At 41.9% G+C, this 23,785-nt stretch overlaps 1 long non-coding RNA gene across 1 annotated transcript in view; it reads left to right on the top strand.

The window, feature by feature from the left end:
- Positions 1-785: 785 nt before the first annotated feature.
- Positions 786-23,785, top strand: part of LOC115616260 — a 36,829-nt gene continuing 13,829 nt past the window's right edge. The window contains exons 1-2 of the long non-coding RNA XR_003994256.1: positions 786-1,146; positions 5,089-5,145. This is a non-coding gene — a long non-coding RNA (uncharacterized LOC115616260). The remainder of the gene's footprint in view (positions 1,147-5,088; positions 5,146-23,785) is intronic.

Raw genomic sequence — 23,785 nt, 5'->3', positions numbered from 1 at the left:
AGTTCTATTGTGGAGGAGAATTGAGATGTGAGAGCTAAGTGTAACCTCAAGGAAAAAATGGAGAGCTACTGAAAAGCTTGAAATATAATGAAAAGCTTTAAAAATAACACATGCAATTTTGTAGAATTGCTTTTCTTCAGCAACTCCTGTGAATTCGGTGACGAGGGGGATTGCTGCTGCACAGTGTTGGAACACTCAGACACAGCAATATAGTAAATTGCAAATTGAAGTGCCAAAACCAGTCCGTCCTGTACAGGTCACTGAAGTAGACACAGCTCTTGCCTGAAAGCATTTGTAATCTAAAACCCCAGCACTATTCCCATTGAAGGTAATGATAAAACTCTCTGTGATTGCAAACGGAACAGGATTAGGCCCTAAGTAAATAAAAGGCACTTTTTTTTTTTGTCACCAGATACTCCTTACCTATGACAAATTCAAATAACTTTTGTTCAGGAATCTAATGACCTAATTTTGTCTGAAAAACTTCTTTATGCAGCGTTCTTTCCTCACTTTAGAGCAGGTTTGGAAAGACAAGATTTGAAAGAGAATTCCCATCTGTTATTGAAGCATTTAATCATTCTTTAAAAGCCAGTGCAGTTTTATTTTCTCTGGGGAGTGAGTAGCATTAGCTGAAGCATAAAGCAAACTATACCAAGTGTAGAAAAAACTCACCCTGATGTCCTGTTTGACAAACTGACCTGCAGGTCACAACCTGAGTTTATTGATCTGTGGGGCCTTGTCTGGGTGTCGGGCATGTTTTCTGGACTTTGGTTACAGCCGCATTCCTGACTTCTGAAGAGTAGGGGGTGTGGATTTCTACTAGGAGTAACCACTGGGAAGGAAGTAATGTTCATTAAGTGTGCAGGCAGTGCAGGACTAAGCATGCTCAGTGAAAAAGCTTTTCTCCTTTGCCTGTCAAGCCCTATGTTTGAACTCATTCCAGAATGCCGGATTTACTTTTCACGAAGAAACAGTACCTGGCTGGACTGCATTTTTCTTTCCCTCCTTAGTCATCGGAAGATTGGAAACAATATTCTTTTGATGATCAGTGCACTCTCAGTAATGCAATGTGCCTGCATGCAAGTGTGAATCTTGCAGTGGAGAAGGAAGACAAACTTTGCTACCTGTGAAATGAAGACTTCCTAGGTTAGTAAAGGGGTGCAGAGAAACTAACTTTGTGAGCAGCTTTTGACTTTGAACTAATGCTTTTGTTTTCTGCTCTCCTGTATCCCCTTCCCATCTTTAGGAGCGCTGAACTTTGCCAAAAGTTTAGCAGCTTTCTGATTGTTCAGCCTCTCTGATAAAGGTAAACTTGGTTTAAGTGAAAACGTGATGAGATTTGTGGGGAGCTGAGCTTAGTTTGTGAAAACTTGAGTTGCTGCTTAGCAGAGAGGTTTGTTTTCTTTCCTTTTCCTTTTCTTTCTTCTTTTTAGTGGTTCCTATAAATGCAATCCTTTGCTTCCAGTGTGTGTGTGTGTGTGTGTGTGTGTGTGTGTGTGTGTGTGTGTTTTAAAAGACTGTTCCCCCTTCTCTCCCCGCCCTCTCCCTTAGAGCTGAAAATGAGACTCGTTCTTGAATAATAAACTCTGTATGTTATCAGGCAAATCTTGTGGCTTGTTCATGTGATCATTTCCAGCCTCAGCATAGATGTTTTGCCTTTTAATACATTTGCAGTTCTTTCTGGAAAACGAATTGCAAAACTGTTAGAGGGGTGAGAGAAAGCAATTTTACTTGATAGCAACATGGTTTAATGTAACAGACTATTGCGCTTTCAACTTTTTAAGTGCTCTCTACTTTTTGGTTTTTCAAGGCATATTTAGAACTCCTGTCTCTTGAGGCTTTGAAATATTCCCAACCTTGGAAAGGGGGAGGAGAATAGTTTTTTTATTGAGACTTTGTGCTGCCTAAAGGAGATTTTTCTGAACATAGGCCAAATGGTCAAGAAACAAAGTGACCACTGAATAAGAAGTGAAATGGACTCAAATGATTAGAAACTGTCTGTAGTTAATGATTGTTTGAAGTAGGTCAGCAACATTTGGCAGTTTCTGGTGTTAAATTTTGTCCTCCTGTGTTCTTCAGAATGGTTCTATTGCTTATCAGAAGTTAGCATTTAATTTTGTAAGTGTGAAGACTATAACAGCTTTCAGTATTTGAATTACATGTGTGTTATTAAACTTGAGATAACTGAAGATATAACTATAATGTACATTTCTTGTGTTTAAAAGCTATATATATCTTATTTGGTTATTCTAAACTGGAAGTCGATTTCCCATGCAAAGAAAAAAGGGCATCAGGTTAGTTATGATGCGTACTCCTACTTTCAGGATTAGAGGTGCATGATATCTTCTTAAACTACAATGGGTTCTGCTGCTGCTCACCACTCTCAGCTGAAAACTCTGCGAAAGAAACCTCAGCATCTCTTTGCAAAGGGCGAGAATAGAGCAAAAGTAGAAGTGACTGGGTTACACTGGGTCTCTCATCTGATTCCCACCGGGATTACCTGCCGCGTGTACGTGGAGGGACGGGGAGCAGCTAGGCCAAGCAGAAGGAATCTGCAAATGACCAAAGCTGAAGCTCTCTGATCTTTCCTTACGTTTATCCCCTGCAATCCAAGGAAGTTTTTGGTGAGAGGAGGCTGGGAAAATTTCTTTGCATTTTCCCTCTTTGATTTAGCAACCTGCAGGGGATTATGGAGGCAGCCAGGGTTGTGCTGCAGATAGACAGAGTCTCTCCCCTCTTAGCATGCAGTACCTCCGTTTCCTTAGCTGTGAAATGGGGAGGGTGACTGTGAGGGTCTTTTGCAAGGTACTTTGCATATTTATGGAAGGAAAATGCCTTGTGCTTCCAGAGAAGTGATGAGCCCAGGCTGCAAAACTGCACATCCTGATTTGAGTTTTGGATGTGGACTTTTAGGTCCACAGATTCATGTGAGAACCTTTTAGTGACAGTGGCACAGCAAAATATTGTCCTTATCCAGATGCGAACAACGTGGTATTCCCCATGCTATTGTTTGTGTTCAGGTATTCAAATCCAGCAGCTTTGTATGAATCCACTTCACGTGCAAAATATAATTAGGGACAGGAAATGGTTTTGGATTATTTAATTTCCCTTCCTAGGGTTGAGATTTTGCAATTTCTACACTTGCAGAAGTTAAAAGTGGAAAACAACTCTTAGGTCATGGAGCCCAGATCTTAACAACCCTACCTGTGATGTATAAAAAGCCTATTAAATGAATATCAGCCAGATTTTGGCCACTAAACTATTTAGCCTCTTCCTGTCTTTGTTTTTATCCTTCACCTTCCCAGGTATTCCAAGTCAAGTCCAGCACTGTTCATTTGTTTCATTTACATCCTTCTTTATTTTTAAAACAAGGGAGGGGAATTCCATAGTTCCTGGAAACGTCCAGGTCTTTCTAAGCTTTCATCTACCTCCAGAATGGAGCAAGCTGTTGCAAATGTGTGTAGCATGGTATTCTCTTTCATTTGTGTGTTGAATCCTGGCTTCTTGAACAATTTAAATGGGGAAAAACTTACAATGGATCTCTCCTCTGAGTTCTATGTGTGATCTTGCTCTCTGAAATGGAGGCCTGTCTTCTGAAACCAGCAATAATCGATAGGAAGAGGTGAAATCTGAATAGAGAAAGCAGGAGGTGCAGGAACGGGATATATTGTATTGCTTTGAGCACTAGGTTACCTTTGCTGTGAGTTTATTCCTGTCTAGGATGTGCAGAGCAGAAACATGATGGTCTTGGGTATCTGAAGTGGTTAATTGTGGCAGCTTCCTTGTTTCAGTGCTTACATAGAGACATCCTATCAAGGCCTCTTTTGAAGATGGTGGTTGCTCAGAGCATTTTGAGTATCAGGATGTCAAGACCCATCTGAAACACCCTGGCTAAGCCACTCAGCCAAGCAAGCCAGCTTATATCCGGCACTGCTATAGAATAACAGACCCCAAATGGGTGTATCTCTAATGGGTCATTCTTGACCTACGGATGCTAAATGTGATCTGTTCAGATAATGTACCCTTGTGATTATTAGAATGTTCTCCAAAACTGGGCAGGACTTTCCATATCGCTACATGCAATGAAGTATAAAACAAATAGGGAATGATTTGTTTTAGAGAAAGCTACGCTAGATGATATTGCACCTCTTTTGAGGAAGCACAGAGTTTGCACTATGTGTCAGAATGTGCAACTGTATTTTTTCATGTCTAGCATAGAAGTGCAAGGCAAAAGCTTATAGTGGTACCTCAGACAGCATTTTAGAGTATCATGGGCAGTGATAACATGGATTATCACCCTGTGCTTTTGTGCTTGAGAAGAACCAAGGAACAGCAGGGCAAGTCATTGCAGGCTGTTCTGTCTAATGTTTGTTTTGAAGCAGATGATCTTGGGTCATTTTTGGGAAGATCTTGAATGTGCCTTTCCTTCCACACTTTGCCTGACATCAAGAGCAGTGTGTGAAAGTAGCTGCAGGGAATGAGTCATGTAGGAGCTGGAAGCCCATGGTCTGGCTAAAAACATCTATACAAATTAATAGTAAAGCTGATTCCCTCATTTATAAGTTCTGATGGAGGCTGCATGTCTACAAGTAACACCTTTCTACCAATGGAGTTTTACAGCTCCACTGCTCTGGAGGAATCACATGTGGACCTGTCCCCTTGGTCACTGCTGGCTGAGGTCTGTTCCTTAGCCAGTCATAGCCACAGGTGGAGCATCAGCACCCAGGATTACTGTAGGGCCAGCTAAAGAGCCAGGGGTCTATTCTGATGAAGAGCTTAAATAATGCCTCCTTTCGACTGACCAAAGTGAAGCAAACTCTTTCTTTTCTCAGTGTACTGGTGGGTTCAAGTAAATATCTGAAGATGCAAAGGTCTTCAGAGCAGAAGCAGCAAGACATGAATGATTTTTGAGGAACACTTTTCCTCCAGGTGTTGATTTTAGTGTAAATTTTCCTAGAAGGCAGAGAGATGCAGCAGGTACTGCCACATGCAACAATGCTTAAGGTACAGGAAAAGGACTGCAAGCAAAAGACAACCCTTTAGTGCAGCACTGGTATTAATGGTGAATTCCTCCATTTATTTTTACAGGTAGCAGTGGAAATGAAAGCAATTCTATTTACCATATTGTTCACAGACTCCACAAATGTAAGTACAAACATAGCTGAAAACTAGGCTCTATTTCACCATAGGTGAAAGTGTGAGTCTAACGATCAAAGAACAATAAACATTCATGTTGCGAGTGGTTTAAAACCAAACAAACAAGGAACCTAGAGGAAAGTTACATGTTCAACACTCTCTTGCTGGCTTTGCACAACATGAGGGTTCATTTGGGCCACAGTTGTCTCTGGAGAAGTCTGGGAGGGACAGAAGAGGAGAAAAGCTTTTAGATCTGTCTATTGAGAAACCCCCTGGGTAGCAATTTCAGAAACTCCTGCAGGACTGAGGAGTTTAAGTCCTATTTTCAGAAGTATTGTGGGAGATTAAATCAGGCTTTAAAGCTTTTAGGAACCTGAAAACGCAGGTAGGGACCCTGTGGGATCTATGAAGTATCTGAACGTTGTGTGCCTCACTCTGGGAGTTAATACTTAACTCAGCGTAAGGGCATTAACAAAAACCACTGGACTTCTGCATGAATCTTCCTATGTCCCATATCCTTATAAATCTGGTATTACCTCATTTCAGAGGAACTGTGACTCATAAATATTGGAGCCTGAGTTGAAGGTTCTCAATGGGTGTAAGTGATTTTGTATATATTATCCATTGCTTTAAAATCACAAGTGAAAAGAATGAATGCAACATATAGTATTAGTGTCTGTTGGTGCCTCCTGGACTCGTTTCTGTGTTCACCAGAGTTCAGGGGATTCTCTCTTGGAGGCTTCAGTTTCAGCCACTGAAGAGGTTGGAAAGTGCTGCAAACTTTAAGCTAAAGTTCAGCACAGATTCTGGTCTCTGTAAAAGTTGGTGGAGTTGCAACCTGGGCCAGAATTCAGTATCTGGATCTCCTTCCTTCCCGGGCAGAGATGCAAAGAAATCGAGTTTTCTGCATCACTATGCAAATTCCCCAAAGAAATGGGTGCCTTTCTGAATCGCCTCTGTATTGCTGTTGGGGTTCAGGTGGTTGAAGAAATGAGCTTTGTGTTCACAAGGCAGCAGGGACTAGGGTTTCTCCAAAGTGCCTTTGTTTGGGTATATGTAAAGCTATCAATGCGTCATTCTTTCTGCTTCAGCTGTTAGAGACTCCCATCTTCTCTATTGATTTTACCCAGAATGCTTACTGCCCTTGAAGGTGTGACCTGTACCTCAGGCTAATTTATTTCTGTCATGGCTGCAGCATATTTTAGAGGGCAGCAGGGGTAGGAGAAAGAACAATGAATTCAACATGGAATATAAATCCCAAGCCTGTAGCCTTCAGACATTCCACTACATCCCCTGCTCCATACTCCCATTTGGCATTCTGCACGGTCTTGGATTAAAAGGGGGAAAAAAAGGGTGGAAAAAAAGGCATTTGTATAACTAATCAGGTGAGCCATTCTGGGGTAATCCCTTTGGTCACACATACTGGCATGTGTATTACAATTTTGCTAGGCTTCTAAAGCATTTACAATGACGTCCTAGTTTATGAGCCTGAATGAAAAGTCTCACCTTGATGGCCTAGAAGTGGTCTGGATTTGAGCACTCTTGCTTTAATCTATTGAAATTTGTGTAGTGGAATGTGGATAGACAAAGACTTAGGTTTAGTGCTCAAAGCTCGTTTTGGACCATAGTGGTGGTGGGGCTGATGGATTTCTTTTATATTTTTTTTTTTTTGGTGTATTTTATTTTGCATTGTATCGCATTTTCTTTCCTCTTCAGTTTTTGTAGACAATAATGTGAAACTGAAATGATGTGTAAGCACAGAAGTTTGAACTCTACAAATAAGCTTAAGCACTGGGCCCCTTTCATTATTCTATTGAAATAAGTGGGGTATACTCTCATGACCTGCCTGTGCAGCTGAAGTCTTTCCCTCCTGCCCCATGCAGCTCACCAGTAGCATAGGATTTCTCTAGGGCAAACATGTTGCTTCCAGTTCCCCCCACAGAGAGGCTGAGCACTGTGTACTCAGTGGGTTGTGGAGAAATGTGCTGGAAAACTTTGGACTAGTATCATGTTCTTGAGATGCATGCAAGCACTGGGATAGACTGTGTGGTGATTTACAGACCCACCTCCTCCCACCTTGCTTGGATTTGTGATCAATAGCCAGTGAGTCCTCTGATATTGGAAGCACAAAGGAGTGAACCCTGGCTCTCCAATATTGAATGATTTCACGGACTGACTGGTTGGACTCTGCAATTCAGACCAAAGTTTGGTGTTCAGGTTTGAGCTTGTTTTGTTCTCCCATAGAAGAGAGGCAGCTTTAAGGAGCTATATCAGAACACGAGCTTCACATAAAGCAGAGTTACTGCCTTCCTTGGAAATTTAGGGCTCATACTTCAGAACAGTTGATGCAGGAGTACCTGGCCCAGGGTTACTGCTGTGGGTCAGGGCAGTGAGGCCAGCTGGGTAGGTCAAGCTTCAGAGGAATGCAGAGTGCTCTGGAGTTGAAGTGTATGAGACTTCCAGGTGATTTGCTGGGAGCTGCTGCCACAGAAAGCACTAAATTAGCCTGGGATGGCTGAATGTAGTGAAACTTACACCGGTCTGGCCTGAATTCAAAGCTTATAGTTAAATCTGGTTACTTGCCATGTGATTTGGGTTCTAAGTGGGTCCATGTCACACAGCCATAAATGTTTGTTTTGCTTTCCCCAAACGTTTTCTGCACTGAATCACTCAGAAGCATTTCTGCAGCACCTACTACTGTAGAGAGAAGTGGAACAGGAGGTATCAATTCAGAGGAGAACTGTGAATATAAAGAAGGTTTACGATTTGTGCAAGGGGCAATGGGATGCTGTGCCATAGGAAATGAAATGGTCCTTTGGCATAAAGTGTATCTTTTCGCACCTTCGCTTTCTGCATCATGGCAAACATATATATATGACCTCCGCCAACATGCTCGTTATTACTCACAGAACAAAGCACCCAGGGCTGGGCATTCAAGCATGTGGTCTCCTTGTATCTTGGCATCTTTGTGTTTATAGGTCTCACTCTTTTTACTTTGCCCCTAATAGCAATAAAATAAAACAAGATCCGGTCTTCTCATAGCATCGCCACTCTCCTAAAACAGAGGGAGGGAGGAAAAGAAAGGCAGTTCCAGCACAGAAAAGACCCTCTGCTCCTGTAAATGATTTTTTGGGGCTCCAAGATAAAACTGGAGGAGAGAAGGAAAAGCACAAATGCTTAACTGCAATATGGTAGCAGCCACCCTGTGATTTAGCACAATACCTCGGGGTCTGATTTCTTAATTGCCCAGCGTGCCTGATCCGTACTGGTTTGTTGCCAGTGGAATAAGGAAAGGAAAATCAGACCCTGGATGGGAAGATGACTATGTTTTTTGGTTCACTATGAGCCTGTAATGGGCTGCCATCATTATGGGTATGTCACCAGGCAGTGCTGCAGCTCTGCTTGCTGTCTTCTCTGAGCCACTGGTGTTGGTGGTGCCTTCCTGAGGAGCTGCTTTGCAGTAGGAATTCTCCTCCTCTGGTTCTAGAAACCCCTCAAAGCCATCAGCACTGAAGCCATGTCTGAATCCAGTTCGTTTGCTTCATGTCTACTTGCTGTTCGAGAAGTCCCATGATATTTCACCCTTTAATATCTGTCTTAGAAGGATGTTTGTGTGCCCGGTTTAACCCCAGATGCTAGCATGTCAAAGAAATACTGCAGATAAGATGCATAAGGTGTAGTGGGAGATTTTAGGAGTGAAAAGCATTCCAGAAATGCAACTTGGTGGTTATTATTTGATATCTTATAAACCAAAAACATCAGTCAAATTTTCCAGCGTGCAAATGAAGGAAAAATACCTAAAGCTGGGTCAGCAAGAGATGCTTTGCAACATAATTTTATATACGAGAAGGCCTCTCATATGCTTCCCAGATGTACAATCCCATATGTCTGCTCTGTTAGGCTGATTATGGAATACATGCATTTATAGCTGAGAGCAAAGGGAGAATTGATTTCTTTCTAGCATGGTGTGGATATCACTGTGTTCAAGATAATTAAACATTAGAACTGCAATACTCACGCATGGGTCCACGCTGTGTTTTGGTGTGAGAGATCATGGATGGAACTATTGGAGTAAGTAGTGCATGTGTGAGAATGTGTTGCTTGTGATGCTAGGCAGCTTAAGGTTTTCATTTGTCATATCTGTGCTGCAGGTATGTGTGAGAGTAACTTGACTCACAAGAGCAGTCCAAAGAGGATACTTGCTGCTTACGTGCGGGAGCTGTATGGATCTGAATCCCAAGAGATCCTGGCCTAAGTATAGCATGACTTGTATGTTTAATATAATTGCTCCAGAGAGCTCACTGTTCAAACTGACAAGACAAAGAGAGTATTATTACACATTTAGATGTAAAGAACTGTGGGCTTGTCTACACTGGAACAGTCAGAAGTTAATTCGTATTAAACTAATGATGCATACATAAAATGCATTAGTTAAACGGCACTGAACCCCTTTGTGGTCACTCTTGTTCATGGTGAAAATGTTTTCCTTTCATTTAATCTTGATTCGCTTCCAAAATAAGTTTAGTGAAACCTCATTAAAGCCGCTTTGGTTGTGAAGGAAAAAAATCTATACAGGGATTTAAATGGTGCTCAAGTAACTTACCTCAGAAATTAATACGGTTTCATTTTTTTGAGTGCTCTGGTATATGTTATATGCTTTGTCCAAGTTCCACTTTTGATACTATCATTCACTTCTAGTAGTAGTTGGATTTTTTGCCTTGAAGACTGAGCTCCAAGATAAGGTACTAATTTCAGCTTTCATAAAATAAAGGCATGATTTGCTGCAGAGAAGATCTTTGAGAATATTAACCCCAAGGGTGTCGATATCTGAATTCAAGTAATTGGAGACTAATTTTAAGAGTGTACTTGCTTTTGGAAGTTCGGGTTTGTAAACACTGAAGATTATACAGTATCCCAGAGGGAGTGATGGATATTGGATTTTAGTCAGTGTCATAACTGGAAATCTAATCCCTGTAAAATCGAGCTCATGGTTTAGCACTGAATTATTCTACACGTAGAGGAGAAACAGCTTGGCTGAATGATATCTGCGCTTATGACGAAATTCACTTAGGCGTTGGTTTGAACCTGGCCAAGTCCAGCTGAACCTCCCAAACATGAGCACACAGAGGGAACTGAGTCCAGAGCATTGGAAGCTCCGACTAAAAGTGGAAAAAATGGAGCACATCCCATGGCTTAATGCGTAAGCAAACTGTTCCATGCAGTAGAGATGCTTTGGGCTGCAGAAAGCAGGTAAGCTGCAGCCTCCTCCTATTAGTACATACCTTGATCTTTAGAGGCAGCACAGACCCTGTGAATCTGAGCTAGCAGGAGGCAGTAAAGAGTGAAGGCACACAGGACATGGCAATGAGTGTTCCTTGTAAGTCTGTGTAATGGATATCTAAAGTTTTGCTATTACTACTGCATTTAGAAATGGAGGCATTTGACAGACCTGTGATGGGTGGAGGTATAATAATTTTATATAGATTGGGACCAAGAAGAACAGAAGTCTTTTGGGTTTCATTTCCACTTGTGTTGCTGGCTTCCTCTGTAAGCTGGAGGGGCAAGTAATTGAAGAGCTCTGTGTGTGTCTCAGTTTCTTCACCTGTCAGTTGGGGGAATCACTTCACAGGGGGACTGGAAGTATCATTATAATGACACTTGCAATATGCTTTCATATGCTAGGTAGAAGAGTGGGAGCGTTAACATGTACAAGAGAGAAAGTAAAAAGTAGGTTAGCCTGTCTGAGCTTGTCATGCTTCTACTGTGTCAGCAAACTCAGAGAGACAAGAGGAAGGAGAGGAAGAGAGATCAAAAGAATACATTAAATTGAAAAGTAAACAGGGAAAGTTAAACTTAAAGTGGCAAGTAAGGAGTTGCACAGGACTTGTTCTGTGCCTAACTGCATTAACTTTGTCCATCATATGCCAAGATCTTCGCCATCAACAGCACACCACCAAAAATCACAATGCAATCCCAGAGGCTGCCATGTGGTTTTGAGTTCCCATCAGCTCTGAGCTGGCCACGCTGATGCTGTTCTGTATGTGAACAAAGGCCTTTTGAGGAAAGGGGGGGATTATTCCCTGGCGATGCAGAAAGCCGAGATCCCTCTCCCTGGGCTGGTGTGGGACCTGGATTCTTGGAGAGCTTCACTTTGAGTAACACTGTCTGTTATTTGTGGCACATTAGGATGTGTTGTGCAGCTGCCCTGTATCGCGGTGGTGATGGCAGCAATAAAATAAGGGTTGTTGCATCAGGTCCTTGCCTTGTACCTTGTCACTGGCAGTGGCAAGTGGCACGTGCTTAGGGAAAGACTGTAAAAGCGGGGTTTAAATCTCCTCCCAGCTCTTGGCAATCTGTACTTTAGGGACTCCCCAAAGCACAGGCTGCATCTGGTGCGATGTGCAAGGCTAATGTTGAACTTTGTAAATGGACATGAGAGAGTTAATTTACCTTTCTGTGCTTGCAGTGATACTTCTCTGAAAGCTGCTAGTTACACAAAGCAGCAGCACTGGGAACCTCTCGGAGCCTGCACTCTTTTCCTCCCTCTTTGTTGCAGGAGAGTAAAAAGTCTCTGTGCAGGATAGCTGTTTCCTCTGAGCTTTGTCAACACGTTCACACTACGTTGGGCTTCTGCACAAACATTTCCCTCAGCTTCTAAAGTCCATGTGTAAAGGAAGGCAGCTCTGTAATGTGGTGCTGTTGTGCATCATGTTGCGGTAGCTCAAGAAGGGGTGCTGTCTCCTGTTGGAAGGCAGATTGGGCTGATTGATTTCCTGCCTCCCCATTTGTGTTCCTACAATATGGATTCAGTTTTGAAAGTGGTGAATGTGTGGTGGTGCTGCTGTTTGGCATCTTTCGATGAACAGGCCACTGAAGTGCTCTCTCAGCTGCTTCAACACGAGGAAGAGGCATGATCTTTCCTTTTATGCCCTTTTCTCATCCTGTTTGTTTTCAAGGCACGCTCTCTTGGGTGGTTAAGATGACCAGACATAGTTTTGAACTACAGTTCTATTCTATTTAGTACAATCTGTTCTGTCTGATCATGAAGTAGGCCAAGCAATCTTCATATGTAAATTTTCCATATAAAGAAGACTAAGAAGAACAGAAAGCATGTAGGGAAAATATTCTTGACAGTCAATATATGAAGGGTTAGTTATATTTTTACAGCATTATAGGTCAAACACGCGGCTGCTGAAAGCAATCATACCAGCTGTAATCTTCTTTAACTGTATCCAGTCAGAAAAGAGGAAAAATTGTTTTTCTGCTTTTGAAGAATGGAAATATCTTTTCCCATATCCACTTTGACCTGTTTTACTGTAAGAAATTCTGGACCCACTCAGCGAAATCGTCAGAAGCAAAGTTTGATGGAAACAAATTGCACCATAAAGTTAATCCTAGAACTGCCTTTTGCATCTTCAGCAGCTGGGTAGGTTTTGAAGGAAAAGTGCTTGATTTGCATCCTAAGCCTCCTCAGCCTCCCTTATCCGTGGCAGAGCTGGACTGCTTGGAACCATGGGCTGTGTGCTATAATCTTATTTTTACACACGGTCAGACTGTTTTACTGTGTGTCATCTGAAATGCACCCTTCTTTTGTGAAAGCCACAAGTAACCACAAGCTTCCGCTTAAGTGCTGGCGAACAGTAAGTTTTCAAACGGACTGATGAGTAAATAAGAGTGGCAGGAACATGGCAGAAACCTCTTGGAAAACAAAGGGGAAGATGGCATCTGTCAGAGACCTTATTAACATAAGTGCTTATTCCCCAGCCAACTGAACTGAAAAACGCCTATGCGGGGATAACACAACCCAAATGCAGGAAAGCCAGCCGCTATAAGTGTGGAGGGCAGGACTTGAAGCACACACCTCTCAAAGACATTAGCAGAGCATGAAAAGTGTTATTTGCTTTGTGATCTGCAAAATCCTGCAGTGTGGGGGAGAGGAGGAGGGCAGCAGAAACATCAAGCTGCTTTGCAGCAGTTTGTGTGTCACTGGCAAAGAAATGGGGTATTGAAAGGTTTTAATGCAAAATTGAGCCACTTGTATGTGTAGTAGCAAGAATATCTTGGCCGTATTTTAGCAGATTTGTGTAGTGGTGGTGTTGAGGATCTGGATAAGGTCTGTAGTGAGGTACAGTGACGAAGTAATGGGATGGCTCCATCTTTCAAATGTTGCCATCTGCAAAAGGAGGTTATTTCACCCAAGAAAACATTCTGGAAGGCGTGGAGCTTCAGAGTCATCCAAGTGCCTGAGGATTTTGCGTACTATTTCTCTTCTCTGGAGTCACACAACCTGATCAAGGTGACCATCATCACAGACACCAGTGAAATAGGGAGATTACCTTGTACAAATGCTCTCTTGCTGAGATCTTCTTGCCCAGTATGATGGTGGTACTTGAGCTATAGTAGGGTAAAGAGCTGAGGTGCTATTCTTGGTTATACTGTAAAGATATGTGGGATGTTGTATAACAGAGCTTGTGTTAGTCCCTTTTATTTTTGTCCTAGTCATCGTAAATAACAATCTAAGTCATACAAAATGAAGGGGAACTCGAGAAGAAGGTTATCCTGAGAAAAGGGCTTGGGGGAGATAAAGGTGACACATCACTTGATACAAAACAGCTGATTGATGGTGAGGTTTGTAACTCCTACTTTGAAATGTTAGCATTTAATGCAAATGTGAGCTAGATCAGAGAAGATAATAATTTGGCTTCTAATTCAGAACTGCATATGGGAAGTCAGTAGTATCTATAAAAGAAAATTGGAGTTATTGAGACACCCTCCCAGCCTCTTTATTTTATGAATGCATTCATTACAGTGTGCTTAGTTGGTTGACTATTAGTGATGCCATAAAATAGAGGCTATATCTGGTGTTTACAGACTTCTGCTTGTGTGGGTGATTCCCTGATTATGCTGTATATCTGCTTCCCCTTCATACCATCTTGTGAAGATGTCAGACCATCGTCAGTTGAACAGCCTGGTTCTGGTTCCTCTTAAAAGACGTTGTTCCCTTCTGTGCTTTTGTGCAAACCAAATAGCAGCCACTTTCCATTTTACTAGTGGTACCTAAACAGTAAGGAAGGCTGGCCACTAGCCAATTCATTTAAGTCTCTAGAATAATAGTTTGCTCTCTAATGAATAGTCTGGCTCTAAATCTCTCCGTTCAATTGTGGTGGCACTCCTGAAGTTGACAGGTACTTATAAGACACTGAGGAAAGGTCATTTGTTGGGTGTTAGTTTTATTGATTTGTCCAGAGAACCTTCTAGTCATTCCTCTCCACTCTTCGAAGGGAAAAAAAAAGGACAAAAAAATCAGGCAAAAAATTCATTAATTTTCTCATATTTACTTCAGAAGTCACAAATAATCCATTCTAGGTAAGCAGTTTCCTTCTTTTCTGCAACAAAGTCTAGGTCTATCCAATATTAATGTATTGGTGGTCCATTATTTTTATTGGTAGTGCAGCAACTGAATCTGGGGCTCTGTCAGTTCAGTTTTGCAAGCATATCCAGAAGGAGTCACTTTCTGGCCCTAAGAGCTTGTAATGCCAGTAGCCCTGAGATGACGAAGTGAACGGGGAAGGATGCATTGGTTTTCTGCTGTACAGATGGGGAAAGATTTGATGATTTGCCCTGCCTTACACAGGAAGTCTGTAACACAACAAAATAACTCATAGGCTAGGACAGTGTCATAATTGTAGGACTATCCAAATGCCTCTACTTTGGTTTTCTATGTATCCTAGAGACATATGTTATATACAAGTATGTTGCTTGATAATATTGTCTCCATGGACAGCGAGCCCACTTGTGAGTAAATGATTTCATGTTTGTATGTCTGGCGAATGTAACGCAATTCAGATTCACAGTTAGCATCATCTTATTCTGAGCAGGGAAACTGAGGCAAGGAGCAAGGAAAGGTTTTATCCCACAAATCAAATATATGTGCTAATCTTGGACTGGAATCTAGGTGCTCCTTGGGACTAGCTTGCAGTGAGCTGGAGTAACTCTGCTGTTACTAGATTTATTGCTTACTTCATCCTTTTTCCCCTGTGGCAATAAATCAAATGCTACCATTTTCTTCCTGAAGGTGTAACTTAATGAACTTAAAAGCAATCTGAGGAAGGAGTCCTGTTGTACAAAAACTGGCTGTGCTAATGCCCTGTTCCATTTACAAAAGAAAAGCAAGAGCAGTGGCAAGTTATTTTTATTCTAACTAATTTACTTTAGTCTGCAGGAGCTGCCAATCACATATTTCAAGAACTGGCTTCTTGATGCCCAGGGGAATAAAGCCTGGAATGACTTGGGCATTCCTTAAACCATGCTGGCAGGGAGCACTGTGGATCAACCTTTTCAAGGGAGGTGATGGTGGTACAGGAGAAGACATGGGAAGGAGAAGGGGACAAAGAGTTTTGATGTTGTAGGGTGAAAACTAAGCCTAAATTAAGAGGGAGGAGGAAGCTACTGGAATAAGGGTGTGCATGGACTTGCAGGTGAGTCTGGGAAGTTTGAACCTGAAGAATAATGCAGGGGGAAAGTCAGTAAAGCAAGGAGTGCTGTGATCAGAGTGGACCATGAAATGAATGGGGACATTTCCCACTGCAGATAAGAGGAGAGCATGCCCGAGGTGAAGAGTTCTCAGCCCAGGGAAGTTATTAAGTGTCTGAATTCCTGGCGACTGGCCTGAGGACATTGTTAAGAGAGGAATGAAGTAAAGCATGGACCCCCACTATGACTTGGCTGAATGATATTTAATATTTAAGCCTTTTAAAGTGGAGAGAGCTGCTTAGGGAGCACCTTTTAAAGAGGAAGGAACACAATCCCTATTGATGAACTGTGTGCATTCGCTGCAATTTTAGTTCAAAACAATACTAGCAAATTAGTTTAGTCTGAAAAGAAGCTTTGGAGAATTGATGCTTTCCAGTTGCTTCAAAAGCCCTAATTACTCCTTCTCTCTTCCCTTTTTACTCAATATATTTTTCCCTTTTGCTTTGGTTCGGTTGCAGCCAGGGATGGAGAATGCATGGCTCTCAGGTAGTGCAATATGAAGCTCATCGAAAGCAAACCAATACCTGTAGCAGTTTTAATTCCTAGAAGACAAAGCATTCTGTGTTATCCCTGTTTGATAGAGGGAAGTGAAGGACTGGGGAAAGGAAGTGGCTTGTCACCCAACAAAATGACAGTGTAAGTGAAAATGCAATCAAGGTCTCTTGGTGGAGAGAAATTGGTCAGACTGCAGCATTTTCTCCAGGGTACAGAATGGAAAGTCTATTTCAGAAATTGGCCATTTTAGACATCAGACAGTACTGGCAACTGAGGTTTATTTTGTAAGGAAACAAAGCCCTAGTCTAAAGATGGCTGAAGTCACTGGAATTGTTTCCATTGGTGTCCGTGAAAGCAAATCTTTGTTTAACAGTGGTTGGTTAACAGGCAAGATAACACCTGATGAACCATTTCCCATCTCAGTCCTCAGGCTCTGCAATAAATACTGCTCTTCACTTACAGCATGGTCAGCTGCTAGATTTAACATGGTCAAGCGTCTTCTGTTTGAAGGAGGAGGGAAGAAGAAATGGAGGTGAGTGTAAACTGCAGCAACAGGTAGCAAAGAAGTGAAAGAAAGAGGAAGCAGGGTGTATTTACTTCTCACCTGCTCCAAATTATCCTGCAGCAGAATGCAGTGAGGAGGAAGAGGAGTCGTGGGACACGCGGCAGTGCAGCCAGAGTGCTGGGAACAAAAGGCTTTTCTGACTCAAAATGCCATGCACCAAGGTGGAAGCTCTGCTGCAGCTCTCTGTTTCCTGGGGTTTTGGTTTCACCAGACAGATGTACACTATAGAAAGGTTCAGAAAGGCTGGCCCACAAGTCTGGGAGATGTTTTTCTCCCTAATGACACTCAGGCTGTGTCCTGCGATTGCTGGTCAGCGTTTTGCTTGCAGGCTAATGTTACAGTTGTACCAGAACTCATTCCATATTGGCGTTTGATCCTGGGAGAACGGGAAAAATCTGGTCAATACGGTTCTCATTAGCCAAAAAAGCTGTAACATGCTGGAGTCATTAGTAGTTTGTTGATTGAGTTAACCGTGCAAGGCAGGCTGCAATTGATCATCTGCATTCTCATTAAATATGCCACAGTCTAGGAGAGTTTGTTATGAAACTGTTGGGAGTACATGAGGAATCTTGGTTGCAGCCAAGAGCACCACTTTATATCTTTATGCTTAAATCTCAACCTGTCTAATTAATATCAGAGATGGGACTGAGGTGTAGCATAAAAATAACCTTTCACAAAAGTCTCACGATACAGGATCTTGTTTCAGCTCAACATGGGGAGAGAGATTGGGACTGAAACTTGAATCCAAATCTAAACTTTCTTAATGCTGCAAGAGGCAAGGGAAGTGATGAGGGTCTGTGGCTAGAGGATTTCCATTTGAAACTGTCTAGTAGATATTTGAAGGAAGGAAGCGTTGCTGTGCTTCATTTAAAGATAATGAGGTATAGTAAACCCTAACCAAAAGTCAAATTCACTCCATCTTCACGTTGTTCTTAAGACAGTCAATAAGTTAAAAAGATATATATAGAGAGAGGTGATACAATTTCACTTTCAATAAATGGATGAACAGGAGTTGCTGAAGAGTGTTACCTTGAAAATATATCATGATCACTTTAAACCTTGTCTATGTCTTTCAGCTTTTGAAATGCTGAAGATCACATCTTGAGGGAATTTGTTAGAGCCTTTGAAGTATTTTTATGTTAGGCCCCTATGGCAGAAGATTGTACAGATCAAGAAAGTACTGAGTAGATTTATTCACAGAAAATGCATTTAAATTACCCAGTTATACGGGCACACATTCTTCATTTATAGCCTGGTGTCTGGTCTCTGAAATCCTCCCAAGAATTGAGGTCATAGAAGCTGAAAACGAGCTTCTGTACACCATACTTCTGGCCTTTCAGATGTAATGTAGCCTGTACTGTGTGGTAAATTGGACACAATTCAGAGAAGAGCAACAAAAACAATTAAGGGAATAGAGGAACTGACTTACATGGAAAGATTAAAGGCATTACAAATTTGTGGCTTGGTGAAGTCAAGACTACTGCAAGTCATTGGAAGTTTCTGGAAACAGGAATGCAGCTTCAAAATCCCTGGTCTTGTCTAAACCTGTTTTTGTTTGTGTGTTTGTTTTAAAGCAAAATCTTTTTAGAGCAATACCCTCATCTGGTGTAACTTACCACAGTTCCAGTGAAAACAATGGAGCGAAGGGATCTGTACCAAATTATAACTGTCTAAAAACGTGGCCTTCGTGCTTTTTAAAATGGGCAACAGCAGGAGTGGAATCAGTAGATTGGTGGTTTAAATCCTGCAAGTTAATTCCTGGTATATTCAGAATACTGAATTCAGAGTGCTTAAAGGCAGAAGATACTTGTCCATCTTCATTCTGTAGCACCTCTGCCTTTGCTGATGCTGTCCTGGGGCAAGATGGGTAATGAGCAGAGCTGGTACTAGAAAGCTTAAACTTGAGTTTAATGCTTCAGCTCAATATTGGCAAAAATATGGACTGAAAGGACCCTCCTGTTAAATTTTTCTTCACATGCTCTCACAGAAATACAGAGAGCTTTTAAGCCAGTGAAGTCTTGTATAGTCCCAGAAAATGAAGGGACATTGCCATGAGAAGCTGCAGGTGTAATCCACTACTGAATGTGTATGACATGCCTCCTTCTGTGCACCATTTGCACAGAGGAGCAGTCTATAAATACCTCAATTACTGAGTGCAGCTAGTTGGAGTAGGCTATAGCAGCTCATGTTTTCAGCCTTAGAAACCCTTAGTTCTGTCCTTGCTGAGTTGATCAAGATGGTGGCCATTCTGCAGACACAAGGAGCGGATTGTTCCCGATAGTCCGTGGGGATTGAATTACAGTGAGACTGAGCAATTAAAACTATGGGCTGGCTCTTAGGAAAATTAAGTGTGAAGCCCATTGTGCTGCAAAATAGTCTCAGAAGGGAAGTGATGGAGGCCCTGTTGCTCGGGATATGGTACTTTTCATGAGGATGGAGTGTTAACTGAAGCATTATGGCCAAATTCTAACCGAGAAGTTAATTTCTGGCTCCATTGCATGCTCCTTGTTCCAGCTGAGGAGGGAATGATTCTGTCCCAGGACTGAAGAGCAGTGGGACTTGGCTGCACATGGAGTTCAGGAGCTCACACCTTTCACATAAGTGGTTGCTTTTATGAGATGGGTGAAGTTGCCGGGAGCAGAGGATGGGAGCGCAGTAGCTTCTGGATTGAGGTTGCTACAGATAGCAGTTTCCATTTTAATGTATGTGTCATCTTCACTGAGGATGAAAGTGGTCAAACCTCTAAAATAGAATTTGGACTAATTTTCAGTCTTGCCAATTGCACCAAAAAAGCAAAAGCACTAAAAAGGGAGTCACCTGTGGAGACTGTGCTGTTCTGTTGCCTTCATCCTGATTTCGCTGGGTCAGGAGTAGGACACAGTGACCTACCACATCCCTCATCATCCCTTTGATATCCAGCTTCATGGACGAATAGAAAAAAGAGGAAAACACAGCCCTCCTGAAATGAATGTTTGGAAAATGGGGATTTTGAGTGTGTGAATGAGACGAACAGACAGGAATACCGAATGTGGACCAAAGATGCCAGGGGAATTGTTTCCATAGAAACACAACCATGGAGGCTCACATGGTTCCCCCATCTCAGACTTACAAATTCATATGATTATCTTAATGGTCAACATAATGGATTGAAAAGAGGTAGGTGATTAGTAAAATTTGATCCGAGTTTGTTGCAGATGTAGGGAGCATTGTGCTGAAGTCTCTGCCTGAGTGCAACTTAGAATGGCTCATATGCTGAGCGTGTATCACTCTGATTTGCTGCACTAAATCAGGATTAACTCCTGAGCAGTGAATGGTGTCCTACTGGTGTCAAACAAAGGGAATCAGACCTGGTTTCTTTTAATTAACTTGAAGAAAAAAGGTCTACATTTGTTTCTTGATACATTGTACTTTCACCTTTGTTGTCCAGTCCCTTTTGCATGGCTGCAGACATAATCTTTGGCATGTAAATCAATACCATTCAGAAATGCCTCAGGAAATATTGTTCTGAAATGTACTCAATGGAAGCACATGCCTTTCTGTGCCAGAATTTATGAGGGGCCCTGGGAGTCTGCTTTCTTCATTTGTTCATGGAAATATTTCTCCTCAGAAAATCCAAGATGTTTAGGACTAATTTATGTTGTTGCAGCCCCTTCAAAGAGGCTGGAAGTAGTGGTTTTGCATTGTATTGGTAGGCTTCTGAGTGTAATATGGATGAGGCCATGTTTAAATGAGTAAGCTTTGGTAACATTAAGAAAGGGCATTTATGAACTGAAGGTGAGCTAGGTTTTCATGTGTGGCATCTCTAGGATCTGTGCATGATCTGCCTTCTGGTATGCATAGGGTTACCAGTTGAGTTTCTTGTGTGGCACTGTTGACCAGTCCTGCACAGGCACAAGCAGAGTGAGTTGCTGCAATGCTTTAGGAGCAACTGTTAAGATGGTAGGTATTTCTGATGTGCTGGGAATCGGGAAGGATGAGAAACATCATTGTGGGAATCCTAAATATTAGGGGTTTCTCGGCCATTAACCAAAATGTACCCTGGTAGCTCCCATAAACCCCCAAATGCAACACCCATAGAGGAGTCAAATTCCATGTGGGAGAAGAGGCTTAACCATATAGTCTAGGTCGGAGCAACCCAAATTAAACACTGAGGTTTCAAACTGTAGTGCAGATGTGTGGCTTGCACTTCTCTCTGTGAAAGCCCGTGGTGGCCTGGCTATCTCCTGTGGTCCTGTGGTTTAATTTTGGCTGAGCTGACTTGGTCTGTCTGATTTTTAAAGCATCTGAAGCTTCACAACCCACAAGCTTCATCTTTAATGATAGTTATTTGTGCTCTTTTTAGAAGAGACTATGTGGAGTAGAAAAGAGGAGCAGGAAGTGGAGACAAGACAATTTTGTACATGATTTCCAGTAACTGATGATGTTGGTGAGCAACTGTCCTATTATCCAAGACAGTAACAAAAACGCCTGGTGTTATCTTTCTGGGTGCATGTGGAGGGAAAGCAGAATAAAAGCTAAAATTAAGGGGAAAACAGCTTTCCCATCTCTTCTCCTGGTTTCCCATCCTCTGAGTTGTCAAAAAGTTGCTAAAGACCCTCAAAACCTTAAGACAAGCCCAGCTCCAGGCTGGTCTCTTGATAAGCATGCATAATGCTCCTGCAACTCAAAGAGGAAAACATCTGAGGTTTGGGAAGGGTCAGCCAGAAATGACATAGCTGCAAATATGAAAGGAAATCAAAGAACTGCAGGGTTCCACCCAGGAGAGGGGAGAGCAGGAGAGGCAGCTGGGCCGGCCAGCACCAAAACAAGATGAACAGGAAGAGACGCCCAGAGAGAAGCATTTTTCCTCTCCAACTTCATGTGTGTGAATTCAATGCTAACCTTGACCCATTCTTTCAGTTGCCTTGTTTTGAAATGCCCTCCCTTGAACTAATTAGTGGGATTGCTCTTCCAGTACTCCTAATTTTGTGGTGAATTGAGTAATGCTTGATATCCTTCTTAAGAACCTGGGTTGTAGAGTGAGTGTGCCAGTAGCACTGAGGCACCCTGATTGTGGTTGGAACCTCTGCATGATACCATCATTTATAAAGGAAAGTGGAAGTGTTTCTGCATTTCCATACATTCAGCCTGCAAAGTGTTGTCATGCAGAAAACACATTGATTCCCTGATGGGTTTCCTTAATTTCTCCCATACTGCGAGTTTCTTTTCCATGCTGTAGTCTTCTAGACCTCTCCTCTTACTTTGCTGAGAGCAGGGTGGCATTTACAAGAGCATGTAAATGATTTTGACTTCCTGTTTTAGACAAAAACAGTGCTAAAGGGCCAGAATTTGAAAGGTATTCAGCTGATAATGACAGGGATAGGTTGAAAATGACATAAAAGCAAACACAAAGGAAAGACTTGTCCTGAAATAAACAGGAATTTAGTGTTTCAGTGTGGCAGAACATTCAGTGAGGTCCCTAGCACTATCTTTAGGATGCTAAATGCCTTTAAACTGCTGGTGACTTGTAAACCTATTGTGCTGGTTTTGGCTGGGAGAGAGTTAATTTTCTTCTTAGTAGCTGGCATGAGGCTGTGTTTTGGATTGGTGCTGAAAACACAAGGATGCTCAGCAGTCCTGCCTCCAGTGCTGTCATTTTTTGGGGACACATAGCCACTCATGGTTTCCCAAAACAAGGAGAGAAATCTGCAGCCTCTTCCCAAACCCTATCTCTGAATGAACATCCACTCTGTCATCACCCCTATTGGTAAGTAGAAAGTTGTTAGCTTACTGAAGGTTTTTTGTCCATCAATTAGTGAGGCACGTAGCTTGGACCAACTTTGTCAAGCTTTTAATCTGGGGAGACTGTTGCTGAGCTGCCTTTGCATATGAAATGTAATTGGTTGCCAGCTCACACCTCCCTGACCCATTTCCAAAGCTATTTCATTTGATTGTGTTGGGTGATCTTTCTGAAATTATTTCTTGATTTTTATCTGAAATCCATTGATAATGGTTATTTAAGCTCTTTCTGTGCTATCTGGTTGTTTTAATTTCAGGGAGTACATTGAGGAGTTTAAGTATGTATTAGTTATCATATTGATGGATCAGCCAAGCAAGGAACATTTGGAAATTCACATATTCCTTTTCAATGACCTATGATATTTGAAAGATAAGCCTCTTGCATGCCATTAGCAGTTTGAACATCTATAAACATTTCTCAGTATGTTTAGATTTTATTTTGGAATAGTTTGAGTATGTACATATAGATTTTTTCCTTTAATCCATCCAAGAATACTAATTGCCCATTTGGTTTGCTGCTTGCCATTTGTTTAATACTTCTTCCTTTAAAGTAGCATTGGTTTAGTTTGTGCTGAATCAAGTACACTGGTGAAAGCCAGCAAGATCTAATGCACTGAGAACTCAGTGTGACCAGTTGAAACTGGTTAAAACTTGGTAACTTGATGATGCATGATCCTAGGAGATCTCTTCAATCTTTAACGTAGGTGATTCGGATATAGAATCAATAGAACGACATTTACTTCCTCTCCAGGAGTGTCGTGAGGCTTAATTTGCTGAAGTTTGCAAATCACTTCCTGATCCTTGGGTAAAAAAATGCAAGAACACAGAGCAGTAGGCATGTAAAGAATATTCTGCTCTTTAAAATTTCACAAGCATGTAAGGTGTCCCCACACTACCTCTCTAGATTCCCAGTAATGGCACTAGGAGTTAGATCCAGTCCTTGGGCAGAGAATTAATCTGGATCCTTCTTACAAAACACATCTCTCAAGTGAAACTTTTGCCTATATTTTTCCCAGAAGATTCTTCTCTTTCAGTCCAGAATTTTATCAGCAATTCTTATGCTAACAGGGGTCAGGAGATGAGATGTTTCTCACGTTACACTTGAAGCTTCTCATGAATAATGGCCTGTATCACCTCTATTGTCTCTCCAAAACATAAGCAACCAGACATAAGGCCAGAGGAGAAATTTAAAGAGTGCTGAATAAGCCAGCAGGACAGACCAAGAACTAAGATAGAGATTGAAACAAATACAAGGTAGAGCAGATGGTTATTTGGGGA

Source organism: Strigops habroptila, chromosome 17 (assembly GCF_004027225.2).
Source record: "Strigops habroptila isolate Jane chromosome 17, bStrHab1.2.pri, whole genome shotgun sequence".
NCBI lineage: Eukaryota > Metazoa > Chordata > Aves > Psittaciformes > Psittacidae > Strigops > Strigops habroptila.
Note: the sequence above shows the minus strand (reverse complement) of the source record. Positions and strands in the feature narration are given on the sequence as shown.